The sequence below is a fragment of the Dermacentor albipictus genome, chromosome 5 (assembly GCF_038994185.2).
Source record: "Dermacentor albipictus isolate Rhodes 1998 colony chromosome 5, USDA_Dalb.pri_finalv2, whole genome shotgun sequence".
Lineage (NCBI taxonomy): Eukaryota > Metazoa > Arthropoda > Arachnida > Ixodida > Ixodidae > Dermacentor > Dermacentor albipictus.
The window spans coordinates 137,568,396-137,584,768 of NC_091825.1; the positions used below are offsets into that span (position 1 = coordinate 137,568,396).

At 52.6% G+C, this 16,373-nt stretch overlaps 1 long non-coding RNA gene across 1 annotated transcript in view; it reads left to right on the forward strand.

Moving 5' to 3' along the window:
• The window catches only part of LOC139060123 (uncharacterized), a 72,480-nt gene that overhangs the window by 24,761 nt on the left and 31,346 nt on the right, over window positions 1-16,373 (forward strand). The gene's annotated exons all lie outside the window — the stretch shown is intronic.

Genomic DNA, 16,373 nt, shown 5'->3' on the forward strand with positions numbered 1-16,373 from the left:
ACGAATGAGCGCACAGGATTATATTCCACATCGACTGCGTGGAATGCAAATAACAAGTATTAGATAGTACACGCCAATGAGCGATATCAACAAATAAATTAGAACAAAACAATCTCTTTATATTTAGGGTACCTTGTTTTCGGGTTTTACATATATGTTTTTTGAACTTTAGGGGTTAAAAATTGGGTGTCATGTTTAAAAACAAAAACCGGGGAGAAATATTAGGGGTTTTGTTACCTGGCAGCCCAAATTTCGAAATTGTTTTTACATTTATAAGCGATCTGCACCCGCAGTGGTTATCGTTTGGACGCAAACGTGGCGTACACAAAAGTCGTGCGGCAGTTTTTTGTATTTTGCGCGCGTGCTTCCTTTCGGGCTTGTAAAAGCTTGTATGTGTCCCGTATTGAGCAACGGGAAGCTGGATCGAGAAATTTTCAGATGGTCTACAGTTTCCTCGTTGACAATTTTGCTCTGAATATGATGATTGAGGATGTTCTTATTTATAATAAGTATAATTATGTAATTAGGCGAAATACAATACATCATGTAACCGCACAAAGACAAGGGACAAGGAAGGAACACACAAGACCGCGCCTGTCTTTTGTGTTCCTTCCTTGTCCCTAGTCTTTGTGCAGTTACATGATGCATTCCAATAACGACCACCAACTAGCCCGCTTATCCCTGGTAAATAGAAATACAATGAACAATCTGACTTGCTTCACGCCAAGGCAAACAACATTATCTCGGTTCTTTCCAGCTACATGGCACTTGCATATTTTTACGTATTTGCGCAAGTGACATGGGACCCGTTGCTCCGGACCGACCGATTGTCCTGAAGTAACCAGCAAAAAAAAAAAAAAAAAAAAACACGAGGCAATGGGAAATGCCTCAGATGTCATAAACTTGTCGAGTAGCCCATTGTCCAGTTCACAACTAAATCTCCCTTCGAAAGGTTTAACTTTTTGTCCGGCGTCCGGATGGATGAACGAGTTTCAATGGTTCCAAGCTATGGATGATTCCGCGCGAAATTTATGCCTATGGGAGTACTTCTATGATCGTACAACTGCAGAGGGCGTTGTGATCAGCTACCTGGACTCTCCGATAAATCATGTACACATGATGAGAAAGGGAGAGGCAAAAGAAAGATAGGGAGGTTAATCAGAGATTATCTCCGGTTGGCTACCCTGTACCGGGGCAAAGGGATGCGATAGGTGAGAGCCAGAAAAAGAATGAAAGAAAAACCACCTGGTGAGGCACGCGATAAATATCTGGGCATGCATATTTGCTCGGTTTAAAAGGACATTATAAAAGAATACGAGAGGCATCGTCCCGTCCGCAGTAACCTCTCAAAAGAGGAAGAGGAGGCGCTGCGAACCTTGCGTGACAATCAAACAATTGTCTTCAAGCCAGCGGACAAATGTGGTGCAGTGGTGGTACTTGATCGGAGTGTTTACTCAGGCGAACGTTTCCGTCAACTGGGCAACTCTAATTTTTATATAGAACTCCCACGTAATCCTACCGAGGAATGTGAAAGCGAAATAAAGGACGTCTTCGCCACTCTGCTCAAGGCAGGGAAGATAACCGATGCGACATTCAAAGCCTTGATACCGAGAAACTCTTAACCCGGCAGTTTCTACTTACTACCCTAAATTCACAAAATAAACGTTCCCGGCCGGCCTATCGTTTCCAGCAATGGAACAGTGACTGAGAAAATATTCAGCTTTATTGACATTCTCGTTAAGGACATTCCATCTTCATTCCCCTCGTACATTAAAGACACAAATCACTTCCTTCGGGAGGTATCAAACCTGGCGGTACTGGCGGGGGGCTACTTGGTCATTATCGACGTCGCATCTTTGTACGCCAACATACCCCACACCGAGGGCACAGCTTCCGCAGTTTCATCCTACGCTGGCTCCAGCCAACCTAGCCAATTAGAGAAAGATACAGTTGAGACTATTCTAAATTTAGTGCTAAAATGCAATCATTTTGGGTTCGAGAGCGAGCATTATCTGCAAATCGGCGGAACCGCCATGGGAACGATGATGGCGCCAAATTACGCAAATGTATTTATGGCATCGTTAGAAATCCCCTTCCTCGAAAATTCGGCCATAAAACCAATATTTTACAAGCTATTCCTGGGTGACACTTTCTTTGCGTGGGCCGACAATAAACATAGTCTCTTGCACTTCATTTCCATTTCAATTCTCTGCACCCGCCAATTTGCTTTACGCACAGCTTCTCCCAGGACAGTATTCACTTCCTCGACGTCACTTGGTCACTGAGTGGCGATCGCATTTCCACATTTCCAAGGTCGCATTTCCAACAGATCGTCAGCAATATCTGCATTCCTGTAGTAGCGACCCCCATCACTGCAAAACAAGCATTCCATACTCCCAGGCCCACAGATACAGAAGAATCTGTTCCGAATCTGCACAATTTGAGAAGCACGCGGAGGAACTGAAATCTCTTTTTTGTACGCCAAAAATATCCTCCACAAATAGTAGACAATGGCATTGAACGCGCCTGCAGCCTAGATCGAGCACATATAATGGGAGAAAGGGTGAGCAATACCAATACCCAGTCAGATCCAAACTTGGTCCTCACATACACTACTGGTGCTCCACGGGTCAATGCCATTCTCAACCGCCATTTTAACATCATGAAACAGAGCATCCGATTTGCTACTATCTTCAAGCGGCCGCCTCATGTGGCATATAGAACAAAAATTTAAGGGATTTGTTAGTCTGGGCGAGGACACAGAAGCCCAACACTCCCAAGGGTTGTCGACCCTGTGGGAAACCTCGTTGCAAGGTATGTCGTTACATAACAACAGACACAACTGAGGCATCGAACTCGTCCTTTGCATATAAAATTAACGAAAATCTTGACTATGATTTCAGTAACATCGTGTACAAAATTCGACGCTAGGTGTGTAAGCAGGAATATATCGGACAAACAGAGACCCCTTTTCGCCTGCGGTTCAACAATCGCAGCGCGCATGTGAAAAGACTCCCGAATTTACCTTTCTCCAGGCACGTTCGACTGCCAAATCACTCCTTTGAACACGTGAGGTCGTGCTCTTGCAGTCTGTTTTCCAACACAACAGTGCACGCGAGCAGAAAGAATCTTTTTTCATCCATAAATTTGGAACGTACGCTACATGAATTAGAAGGAGTCTGGGGCGGCTGACGTGCCTCCATCATATGCAGTGAGAGTGCATGAGGTGAGCGAATACATGTTCTCTACTCGAAAATTTAGTCGCTGGTCACTGCTTGCTGCTTCCTCCGCGTACGCCTCAAGGGGGCGAGCGGAAAACTAATAAATCCTGTTTCCTCCACCCTGCCACTCAAGTAGTCATTCTGAGTGAGTTATTGCCCCTTCTAGGAATCCGCACGAGCTGACGTGGTGTCAGTTGTCCGTTAAAGGTTCGAAAACTGCACCACACGGAGGCGCTTTAACTCGGCTCTCTAAAGCTAAGCCCAGGGACGTACTTGCTCTTTTCTTTCGCGTCTCAGCTGGACCACCAAGTTGCCGGGATAGGCCGTGCTTGTATATGTGTATTGTGACACTGTGTTAGTTTCCCCAAGTTGCCGCTCTTCTGTCTTCCTTCCTGGCCCCTTCTATATTGTGCCCCCCGCCGCCCTATTCAACTTGCCCGCTCTCCTGGTACAACGGCGGCACGCGCACTAGTGCTTAGCAGCGACCATTTTCTCCCTCCTTGCCTCGCGTCAACGAGAATAGCTGCGGCTACTCTCCGCCCCCTTCAATTCTCCGACTTATGTGTCCCTCCTCCTCTTTCTTTTCTTCCTTCTGTAATGGGTGTATTGAACAGTTCAGTTCGGAGCGTCTGTTCGTAATCGAGAAGGCAGGTCATGCAGAGCAGGAACAGCTGGTTGCCCGAACGGCTCACGCTCGCGCTTAGCACTGGCGATCCGGCTGGCCCACTGGTTGCACTGCAGGCACGGAACAGACGATCTGGCTGGCCTTGTCCTTGTGCTCTTCTTCTTCATTACACTTCTTTTTTCGCTGACCTCCTTGCCCTACATACATGGGACTCTGCCTTGCTTGTGCCCTGCATCGTTGCAGCTGTAAACCTGCCGAAGGGCCGAAAAAAAAGTCAGTAACTGCCACAACTGTCCCTTTCGGTTTGATGTACCTCAGAACGACCGGGCACCCGGTCTTCCGTCTTCATTATCAGTGCCGAACTACCATTTTCTTGTAAACCCTGATGAAGATGGGTCCACCGGTCGAAACTGTTGAAATTAAACACTTGTTATGTTTACCTTGTAGCATCGCTCAAGTTCTTTACGTTTGAAAGGTATCTTGAAGAACTTCTCTTTGCCTGTATATGCAACTTGATAATCAAGCAAGGAACTCCTTTATTGTAGACCCTTTTCCAAGAAACGTCCGCCCCCAATACAATAAAGGTCGAAGGTTAGCGAGTGCTAGATGCTTAAAGAACATTTCCGGAACAGAGACCTTTGTTGACGCGGCGCGACACGCCAGTGCCGAGAAGTTTTCCGTAGCAAGGGGAGAACTCCTCTCGGCATCTTCGCTGAAGACCTCCTTGGTCGACATGGCGGAATGGGCTGCGATAGCTCTCGCATTACTTGACATAAGACGTACTGCGGTGTACACGGACTCCCGAGCAGCCTTTAGAGCGTTCGCTTCGGGATTGATAGCCAAAGAGGTGCAGCTAGGATTCTGAACAGCAAACCCTCCTCTGACATTATTCATCACATAGTCTAGTTCCCAGCTCACATCGGACGAGACGTATTACTGGGTCACCTGAACCCCGATGCGATAGCCCACGACCATGCGTGAGGTTTCATATGCCGCGAGGGTACGTGTCTCGGGTGAGTTCGGGAGAGGTCGGCCACAGTGATCCTCTAGTTACTTTTCACGAAATCACATCTCATTATATAGGGAATAGCAGAGTTTTCTCTTCCCCCATCATAAGGTCAACAGATCACAAGCTAGTACGCTCCGCATGCTCCAAACGGAGTCCTACCCCTCTAGGGGCTTTCTGAACATGCTTCACCCCGACATTGGTCCACTCTGCCCAGATTGTTGCACTGAATTTTGCTCATTAAGTCACATGCTTTGGCAGTGCCCTGTGTTACAGAATTTTAACCGAGAAGGAGATTGGACGAAGGTCATCACAGACCCCACACAAGACGTCTAGCTCCTGGCTGTCCAGATGGCCCGTGAACGAGCAGAGAGACATGGTCTCTCTGTTCCGACATGGTACTAGCCAACGCCTGGGTAGGGACCTACCTAGCAGGCCCCCTGCCTACATCCTTAGGAACCCAATAAAGTCGTGTACAAATAGTACTACTACATCTCTTTCTCTCTCTCTCTCTCTCTCTCTCTCTCTATATATATATATATATATATATATATATATATATATATATATATATATATATACATACTGTTAAGAACGGCCAGCTGCAGTGCAAGTTTGCCACCCAGTTACAACTATGGCGGCAACATTCCGGCGCTGTTAAGAACGGCCAGCTGCAGTGCAAGTGTGCCACCCAGTTTCAACTATGGCGGCAACATTCCGGGGCGTCGCCGCCAACTTCTAGCCACAGCGTGACAAAATCGACTTTGTGTCGGGGAACAATATGGGCATCCCCCACTCTCCGTCGCTTCAGCTAGGATGCGTTCGATGAAGCAGGCTTTGTGCTGAAACCGCCACCAACCTCTAGCCTCATCGCCGTTGTGACGGAATGAGTTCGGCGGGCCAACTATTGTTCCCAAACTCCCAAACGCGCTACCCGGAAAGGCTCCGAGTTCTACGGGGCCCTTCTGACGTCGGCTCCGGTCATTCGAACGTGTGTGCATTTGTGTGTGTAGACCGTCCTGCGGAGAGGGGGCTAGTTTGCGATGACGAAACGGACGTTCGCATCACCTTGTATCGGGAGAGGACAGAGTGTTTAAAAACCGCTGTTGTGCGGCTGCTCAGGAGACACTCTCTCAAGCAGTCATGTTAGGCTGATGTACTTTCTCAAACAGTCATGTTAGACTGATATAAAAACTGTAAATAAACCCATATTCCTCGTTCTCGATGAGAAGCAGTCCTTCCCTTCATCAACGTCCTCAGCGTGGATAAGTTGGACGACGGCATGGGCCAGCTACCTTCTAATTCATGCCCGACTCCAATTTTGGCAACGGATCACGAGCGATGGGATTGAGCCCCCAATCCTGACAACACACACACACACACACACACACACACACACACACACACACACACACACACACACACACGCACACACACGCACACACACACACACACACACACACACACACACACACGTAGAGTTCTCTAGAGTTCTCGTCATGATCTACGCACTTAAGCAATAGGAGTGAACATGGCTACTAAGACCGTTCATAAAGGATAGCTACAAAGCAAAGCTAGGAAAACCATAAAATAATGAGCGTCTTGTGCTTATGCCTGCAGGACACGTAGATATATGGAAGCATCTTATATCTTTTGATTGATACGAATAAATGCTTATTTTACCTTGCCGCTCCTTCGATCCCTCCGGCGAATGTGTGGACAGGCGAAAGCAAATACTCTTGCGACAGAGCAAGCCGTAAAACTGGGTGGAAGCCGAGTCACGTAGACCGAAGACAAGCCGAGCGGAGAGCTGGAGGTGCTTATGAAGACACAAGCAAAAGAAAAAAAAGAAACGTCTACTACACTCGTCACTCTGAAGCCCATGCACCTTTCACCGCGGGAGGTTTTTGTTCGAATTCCAAGATGGAAGCACGGTCATTTCGCAGGGTTATTTTTTTCAACATTTTTTTTTTGGGGGGGGGGGGGGGCAGTGTAACGAACTGTCTTTCGTTCTGTTCCCTGTTTATGGCGTTCATTAGCAGCGCGCCGTACACGTCGTCACCGAGGTGATGAGGTGACACGTGCTTATGTCGTCGATGCTACTCCCGTTCTCGCCGGAAGCACAAAAAAAAAAAGAACCCCACTAGTACTAGAGTGTAGTAGTAAAATGTGGGGTGTCACGAGACACTGTTCTGGTGGTAAAAAACACGGTTGCGTCTTCTTTTTCTTGGCAGTCTTGTATATTTCCTCTTTCTTTTTTTCTTTGTAAGGCCGGCGAGAACCGCTTCCCATCTCCTTGTTAAAAGGTATGCTCCACGGGACGCGTTCGTTGCAGCAAAAAAATAAGAAAAATAGTACGACACGGCCTTCACCGTCTGGCTGTTGAAACTTGTGGGAGTCCTTCGGTCTACCGGGGCGCAGTCGCTGCTGTGCCTAAGGCTCCGGACTTATTCGCCATTGCGAGGAAAACCTCTCCCAAATGCCTACCCCTCGACCGCGCGCCGTTTTCCCCGGGCGCCGCGGCCGCGTCCCGTGACGTCATGCTACGCGGCCCTGCGATTGGGTCGTGGGGCGTGACGTAGGGAAGAAGCCCCGACTGGGGACGATCGCCGTGCGCGGGGGAGTCGGGCTGCGACAGGGGCGAGCGCCGGTCACGAGAGGCAAGCTGCAAGGTACGTGAGCGACCAGCTATTTGCGTCCCCCAACGCCCCGGCCTGGGGACGTTCACGTGCTTTGTCAGCTTGCGTAAGTGTGGCTTGCTGAGTGGCTTTGCGTTCCGCCCTTGCGGTAGTCGCAGGTGCTCAGTGCGTCACATTTTGCGTGTCCGAACCGTCGCAGACCATTGTCGGTGACGGGAAGCGCTAGGTAGCGTTTGCGAACGCATTTCGGCCCGCGCGCGTAAACCATTGTTCGACGCGGCGTGTACCCCGCCTTCCTCGCCATCGGGAACCGCGGGCGCCGAGTGTACTCCGTGTGTTTGGGTGCAGTCTGGCACATGTTGGCCATTGGGGATCAATAAACGCCTTAACTGTTCTGGACGCCGTGTGTTCCTGGGAGAGCGCCCATGCGTACGGCCAGAGCCGTCCGGGTCTTTCGGCTCGGTGCTCGAACCTGCGGTGGGTCTATCGCCGTGCGCCGTCGTGCCGCGTCGTGAGGCTTCACTTCTCGGGGGCCACTTGGCGACGCCGTGCGCGGAGACGTACTGTGAGCCCACATTTTGGCGCCCAACGTCTGCCCACAATTGACTCGATGGTTGGCAACGGATAGGCATCTTTACGGGTAAGTGCGTTCAGTCGACGGTAATCAACGCAAAGGCGGAAACTACCATCCTTTTTTGGAACCAGGACGACAGGAGATGCCCAGGGGCTATCGGAACGCTTGATGACACCGGTCGCCAGCATCTCGTTAAGCACACCATCGATAGCCTGTCTCTTGGACAGGCTAACCGGCCTGCGGTTGCACTTCAAAGGACGCGTATCCCCAGTCTCGATCCTGTGGCGTACAAGGTCAGTGCAACCTGGGTCTTCTGTGAACAGGTCGTCATAGCTGAACAGAACTTCGGACATGTCAGATTTTTGTTTGAGCTCCAGCCCTACCGCACGGGCGGTCAAAGGGTGGAACAAGCCACCTCGCGCAGGCACGTCTATCTGAGCGGTAGTGCACGCAGAATACTGCGCCAGAAAGGGCTCAACCCCCTTATCTAGCGCGCCGTGCGGGCCCGCCACTCGCTCGGCGGCGACACATGCCGGAGGGTCAGCGAAGTATTTCACGACTCTGGACGCTGCCAAGGGCTACTTGCAAGTAGAGGTGGAACCCGAGGACAGAGCAAAGACCGCCTTCACGTGCCATCGGGGGCTGTTTCAATTTGAGCGAATGCCATTTGGTCTGTGCAACGCCCCAGCCACATTTCAGAGGCTAATGGATCGGGTTCTGGGCAATGCCAAATGGTCCCATGCCATGTGCTACCTCGACGACATCGTGATCTATTCCGAAACGTTTGAGGAGCACATACGTCACGTTGGGGACATACTTGGGAGGATCAGGTCAGCGGGCATGACGCTAAATCCGGCAAAGGCACAAGTGGCGCAAACTCGAGTCCACTTGCTGGGGTTCACCCTAGGAGGAGGCTCCATTGAGCCGAATTCGGAGAAGCTCCGGGCTCTCCTGGATTTTCCCGCCCCCAAAGATGTACGCGGCCTCCGCCGCTTCCTCGGAATGGCCAATTTCTACCGGTCATTTATTCCATCTTGTGCGAAACTCCAGGCACCGCTGACAAAGTTGTTGGGGAAGTCTGTGGAGTGGCGTTGGGAACCGGAGCAGGAGCAGGCATTCCGCGGCTTGTCCCGAGCCATCGCCGAGACAGCTCGCCTCAGATTGCCTGACCTGACCAAGAAATTCGTCGTTCAGACGGACGCGAGCGATTTGGGATTGGGGGCGGTCCTCCTTCAGGAATTCGATGGTGTCCTGCACCCTCTGGCTTTTGCTAGTCGGGCGCTGCTCCCTGCGGAGAAGAACTACTCCGTGACGGAAAAGGAGTGCTTAGCGATTGTGTTTGCACTGAGGAGATTTGACGTCTATTTAGACGGCACGAAATTCGTCGTGCAGACGGATCACAGCGCGCTCAGCTGGCTCATGAGGCTTCGAGAACCTGCGGGTCGGCTGGCACGTTGGGCACTTCTAATACAGCACTACGACATTTCGGTGCAGTACCGAAAGGGGAGCACGAACGTCGTCGCAGACGCGCTTTCGCGTGCGCCGCTTCCCCACCCGGCTGATGCCGGAGGCGAGCGGCGAAAGACGGAAGCCGCCGACACGCCCGCCTGTGCGAGCGGTGAAGTGGCCGAGGAAGAGAGGGAGACCGTCTTCGGGTCCCCACCTATAGAGGAGACTGCGGTAAAAGAGGTTTTCGGCGTTGTACAGCCGGGCGGTGACGAGAGTTCTCCATCAGTGGGGGAAATAGTTGTAAACGAGCCAAAGGGGAGCGTTGTGAATAGATCGACCGGCACTGGTGGTAACTTAACCGTTCATGACTGTGCCTTTAATGAACACGATGTCACCGCGCATGATGTTCTCGCACGGGTGCAGAAGGAGTTAGCCGCAGAAAGACAGCCGCGTACCACGACACCGGAGAACGAGGCCTTGGCAGTATCTCCAAAAGGAAGTAATGGAACCGGCTCTCACTCTGGAGGGACCGCGATTATTTTCAGCCGAGAAGAGCTCCTAAAGGCCCAGCAGGAGGATTCATTTTGCAAGGAAATTGCTGGTAGAGTAGCGGAAACGGAGCGCCGTAACGTTGCTGGTGTTGCAACGAGCGCAGAAGTACCCGGGCCAGCTTTTATTGCTGGTACTTCCGAAGATTCCTACCTGCTGGACCACGATGGGCTCGTGCTTAGATATATCGCTACCGAGGATGAATCAATTAACCCGTTTAAGGTGGTGATACCGAAAAGTCTGAGGCGCGCACTTTTGCACTACGCTCATGATGAACCGCTGGCTGGACACCTCAGTGGCTCTAAGGTCTTTGCAAGACTCAGCCACACTGTCACCTGGCCTGGTATGAAGCGCGACGTTTTCCGTTATTGCCGGACTTGTCACGTCTGTCAGACGGTGAAATCTCGCGGTGGCCGTCCGCCGGGTTTAATGAAGCCGATTGACAGTCAGCGGCCTTGGCAGTTTGCTGCCTGCGACTTAATTGGGCCTTTTCCAAAGAGTAAACAGGGCTTTCAGCACCTTTTGGTAGTGGTCGATCACTTTACAAAGTGGTTGGAGCTATTTCCGCTCCGCAAGGTGACGGCTCGGGCAGTGTTGGATAAGCTAATGGAAGGTTTCACACGCTTTGGATTTCCGGAGCGTTTGATTACTGACAATGCGTCTTACTTCACTTCTCGGGTGTTTCGTGAGACGTGTACATCCCTTCAGATCGAGCATCGCCTCACATCGCCCTACCACCCCCAGGCCAACCTCACGGAACGCTTTAATCGTACTGTGAAGTCGATGCTCACGGCCTTTGCCAGGAGCCAGAAGGATTGGGCAGACCACGTGAACGAACTCGCGTTCGCCATTCGGACGGCGCAAAACCGCTCAACAAGTCTCTCCCCCGCTTTCCTCATTTTTGGCCGTGAACTGGCGAATCCGCTAACCATTGTTACGCAGCGCCGAGCAGGGGTTGAGAATGCGCCAGGGGACCTTTCCTCGTACGCAGCGCAGCTTCGCTCCCGGCTTGCCCGCGCTTTCTCTAGAGCAAGGGACAGCTTGGGAGCCGCCCGAGCCCAGCAGAAAGCTCAGTATGACAAGAGTCATCGCGACGTCTGCTTTCAGGTCGGTGACTTGGTGCTTAAACGCAACCACGCTCTTAGTGACGCCAGCAAAGGGTTTTCCGCAGCGTTGGCTCCTAAATGGCTGGGGCCTTACCGAGTGGAGAAACGACTTTCACCACTTGTGTATGAGCTGACGGATCCTCAGACGGGGAGAACCAGGGGCCGCGTTCACATTGCCGACTTGAAAGCCTACCATTGCAGGCCAGTCGAGCCGGCGCCGGAGCCCAGCGATCTCGGGTGTTCCGGGGAACAGAGCACGTCCGGTGTTTCCGACCGCTTTCGGCCGTCGCATCGATACCCCCTCAGGCGACGACCACCATTGTGAATTCGCCCTCGCGTTGCCAGACCTTTCTGGTAAAAGAAACGCGTTACTCTTGCTTTCTGCCTCTGCGAGCGAGTGTTTCTTTCCTCTCGGGATTTCCCGCACAGAGGCCAGCGCGCCACGGTTCCAGCCCGCCCTAACTAGATGTCAAAAAGTTTGCCCGTTTGTTCAGTGCTTGTATTTCTTCTTGCTTGAATAATAGGTTTAGCCTTCCTCGTGTGCATAGCCTTGTTTTAAAAGTGCCCCGCTTCTTACCCCGCATCGCCATTGTACGTAGCTGTAGAGGGGCGCTTGGTGCCCTCATTCTTTTGTTGTCTCGTCTTTGAGACTCGCCGCGTAAGTGTCCGGAAAGCGGGGGCGTGCGACCACGGGAGCGTCAGATGAGGGGAAGGTTTGAGACATTGGACGCCTCAGACATTGGTGTTGCCTGCGCCCGAATCCGTTGCAAGCCCCAAGGGCACGTGTCGCGGGTGCCTCGTGTGTGCGCGTGCAAAAGGGGACGAAAACCACGTCCAGCTGGCTTTCACCATCGCTGCTACCCCTCTCGCCTCAGACATTGGTGTTGCCTGCGCCCGAATCCGTTGCAAGCCCTAAGGGCACGTGTCGCGGGTGCCTCGTGTGTGCGCGTGCAAAAGGGGACGAAAACCACGTCCAGCTGGCTTCGCGACCCTCCATCCTGTGCCCCCCATCTCTGCTCGCTCCTTCTTGAAAACGACTGGCGTCAGCATTTACTACTCCTGCTGGCACTGCTGCTGCCGGTGCCCGGAACTGACTTCCCGCTGTCATTCTGTCTCGACAGTCGCCTTCGTCGGTAGCTTCGAGTTGCAGCGCACTCGCGCTCAAGATGGACAAGCCGTCTGCCCTTGTCGCCCCTAGGAGCCGCCGCCGCAGCCGACGCCGGCGCTGGGTGGCACAGCCAGGCGCTCCAGCCACAAGGAAACTCCCTGCTCCAACGACTGTCCCGCCTGCCACAGCTACGGAGACCAGTCCAAAAACACGGAGTGTGGCCACCTGGACGTGCCAGGAGGGTGTATCGGCACCCCTCTGATACGTCCCCATTCGGTGAAGGCATGGCCCGCGCAGCGCAGAGTGGAGAGGTGCCAGCACCCAGTGCCCTATCCTCATTAGGGGCACACGCTGACTCTAACGGACGCAGCCGCGGACGGCGCCCACCTGCCTGGGGTTCTTTAACTTTTTTTTAGTGTTTATTTGCGAGTGTGTGTCTCTGTGCGTGTGTGTGTGTGTTCGTGTAGCAGATATTACATTTATTCTGGGGGTATTCTGGGGCAGTGTGCTGTACAGTTTTTCCTTTGAGTTATATGGTTGTGCGCGATTTTCACTGGGTTTGCTGTACGTGTTAAATATATATGCTATTAGTGTATCTGCCCTGCTTACATTGTTCTCGTTTCTTTAATATGTGTTTAAGGGCTGGAACGGAGGCAGGAGGGTAGCCGTCCTTGCAATATCCAATGCTGGCTGATAAAGGGGACTTTTCCTTTGCGTTACATGCCGCCGGCTTATTTCTCAGCTGGTAGGGACATTTAAGGGGAGAGGGATGTGGGAGTCCTTCGGTCTACCGGGGCGCAGTCGCTGCTGTGCCTAAGGCTCCGGACTTATTCGCCATTGCGAGGAAAACCTCTCCCAAATGCCTACCCCTCGACCGCGCGCCGTTTTCCCCGGGCGCCGCGGCCGCGTCCCGTGACGTCATGCTACGCGGCCCTGCGATTGGGTCGTGGGGCGTGACGTAGGGAAGAAGCCCCGACTGGGGACGATCGCCGTGCGCGGGGGAGTCGGGCTGCGACAGGGGCGAGCGCCGGTCACGAGAGGCAAGCTGCAAGGTACGTGAGCGACCAGCTATTTGCGTCCCCCAACGCCCCGGCCTGGGGACGTTCACGTGCTTTGTCAGCTTGCGTAAGTGTGGCTTGCTGAGTGGCTTTGCGTTCCGCCCTTGCGGTAGTCGCAGGTGCTCAGTGCGTCACATTTTGCGTGTCCGAACCGTCGCAGACCATTGTCGGTGACGGGAAGCGCTAGGTAGCGTTTGCGAACGCATTTCGGCCCGCGCGCGTAAACCATTGTTCGACGCGGCGTGTACCCTGTTGTGCCATTACCACAAGCCCGGATCCCGAATCTGCAAGATGCAGAATCTATCCTGCGAGCGCCATAATTCTCCCTTCACAAGTCAAGATGCTGCGCCTTCGTGCGGGAGAAGCCTCGGCGGAGCAGCGTGTTTTGACGTGTCCGCGTGTGCCCGACGGCCCGGCGCCGCACCTCCCTTGCCTGGAGGTCACCGCGCGCGCGAACTTTGAACCGAGTGGCCAGCGCGGTCGCTGGTTGGACCCCTCGGACGACCGTCGTGTGCTGACTTTGTATTGGGCCGTTTGAGTGACAATGGGCCTCGGGGATTATAAAAGCAGCGACACGCCGCTCGAAAACAGGATCTGCCGACCCCACCGGGAGAGAGTGTCGCTCCCGACTGGGGTGAGATGTGTAACGCGTTTTCGCCGGACGTCGTCGTGCGAGAACAGTCGCGTTTGTTGTGAGCACTCGGCCCCAGTGCCGACCCGTTCATGTCCTGTATGATAACCTGTATATAATGTATAAAGTCCCTTTTGTTATTCTCATCGACGCCAGGCTCGGAGTCTTCGCTACCAACGCTCTGTCACGAAACGGGTGACGAGCGCTACGGGACCACAAAGCCGTATTCGTGGTGCAGCGGTGCAAGTTCGTAACACTGGTGGCACCGGTTGGAAGTTCGTAACACTGGTGGCACCGGTTGGGTGTCATAACACTGGATGGCAGCTACGGGATTGACCGGCATCAGCTACCTCGGCGCGGTGAGTGCCTGAAGTTTACCTCAAACACCAGACTTTCTCTGACACAGGTTATAGTAGCTTAGGGAAGGATTTGGTGTTGCATTGTGATAACCTTGTGTGTTTCAAGCCTAGTAAGAGTGTTTTGAAAACCAGGGGATGCTGAGGGGGTAAACAGGGCAGTGTGTGATATCCTTGCATATGTCTTACTAGTAGTGTTATAGTAGCGTGCGGCAGGTATATTCAAAAAGGGTAAACAGCAGGAGGACAGTGTGAACGATGGAGAAGTACAAGGTGAAGGAACTTCTCGAAATTTGTGAGGAGTTGGGCATTGAGTTGGGCTCAACCAAAAGAAAGAATGCGATCCTTGAGGTCATGAGGACTGGGGACGTAACGGCTGAGGAAGCCGCTGAGGCCTTGGCGGGTATCAATGAACGTCGGGAAAGGGAGGAGAAGGAACGTTGCGAGCAGGAAAGGAGAGAACAGCAACGTCGCGAGGAGGAGGAAAGGAGAGAACAGCAACGTCGCGAGGAGGAAAAGGAGGAAAGGAGAGAGATTCGTGAGCACGAGCTTAAAATGAAAGAGTTGGAGACCCGAAATAGCTCGCCAGCGCCTAGTCTCACTTCTAACGTTCCAAGAATACGCGATCAACTTCCACCCTTTGTCGTCGGAGAGGATATGGCCAAATACCTCGTGAAATTTGAGCACGTGTGCGAACGGAATAGCATTGAGCGATCCCTCTGGGCACAGAATCTGTTAGCGTTGCTTCCTGGGGAGGCATCAGACGTAATAACTTGCTTATCGAAAGAGGCGTTTGAGAGCTACAGTGATGTGAAGGAAGCGCTACTGCGGAAGTACAAATTGTCGCCCGAAGCTTTCCGGCAGAGGTTCCGGTATGCAAAAAAGGGTAAGGAGTCGAATGTTGACTTCGCGTTTCGTCTAAAAGCCGACTTGGTGGAATGGCTGAAGGGCGAAGAGGTTTACGACGACCGCGACAAAATTGTCGAATGCATCGCGTTGGAGCAGTTCTACCGTTGCATTGATGAGGATGTCCGGCTCTGGCTGCAAGATAGGCTAAAGGAGGTTAAGCTAAACAAGGCAGCAGAGTTAGCGGAAGAGTATTACACCCGCCGCAGCTTACACAGCAAGGCAGTGCGTGTAGAAAAAGCAGATAGAAGAGATGGGTTTTACGGGAAGCCCGACGAACGGAAGGAAATCACGCGTCGCGAGTTTCGGGACGACGAGTCCCTTCCCAAAGAAACTGTAAGGGAAGGACAGAATGCATCTCAGAATGATGACGATAGTCCGAAACAGCGAAACGAAATGACGCGTTCTTTTGAAAAACGGAAACCGTTAACCTGCTACAATTGCAAAAAGCAAGGGCACATCGCTGCAAGCTGCCCAGAGAGAATTGCTTTTGCAACGATACAGGAAACTCACAAGAACATACGTCTATTGGAGCCCTATGTGCAGGAAATTAAGGTAAACGGCAAGAAGTGCCGAGCACTGCGGGACTCTGCAGCAACTATGGACGTTGTTCACCCGTCTTTCGTCTCCTCTAGTGATTTTACGGGAGAGTGCGTTAGGATACGGCAAGTGGCCGAGAAGGAGAGTGTCTGTTTACCGATCGCAACGGTTATCATTGAAGGAGAGTTTGGAAAACTTAACACCGAAGCCGCTGTGTCAGCCGCCCTCCCGGAGCAATTTTCCTACCTCTTCTCAAATAGCTCGGAGCAGCTGCTGAGGGATCAGGGCAAATCATTCTTTGCCGACGTGGCGTACATGGCCCCCACGCGATCCAAAGCGCGCCCGCTGTCGAGGGAACTTGACTTAGCGTCGGTGAGCGAAAGGCGGTGCGGCACACGGACCGATCACGGTAACTTGAGTGGCGAGCAGTCACGGGAGAGGCAGAGCTCGGAGGCTGGCCTAGGCGAGCGGGTCCTGGAGGTGAGTGGGAGTGACGCGTGCAGTGCTAGCCGCGATAGAGACGCGACGCCGCAATTAGGCGACGCGGGCTCCATACTCGCTCCGGTTTCCGCCAGCTGGCAGGAGCAGGCTGCAGTTGAAAGGGA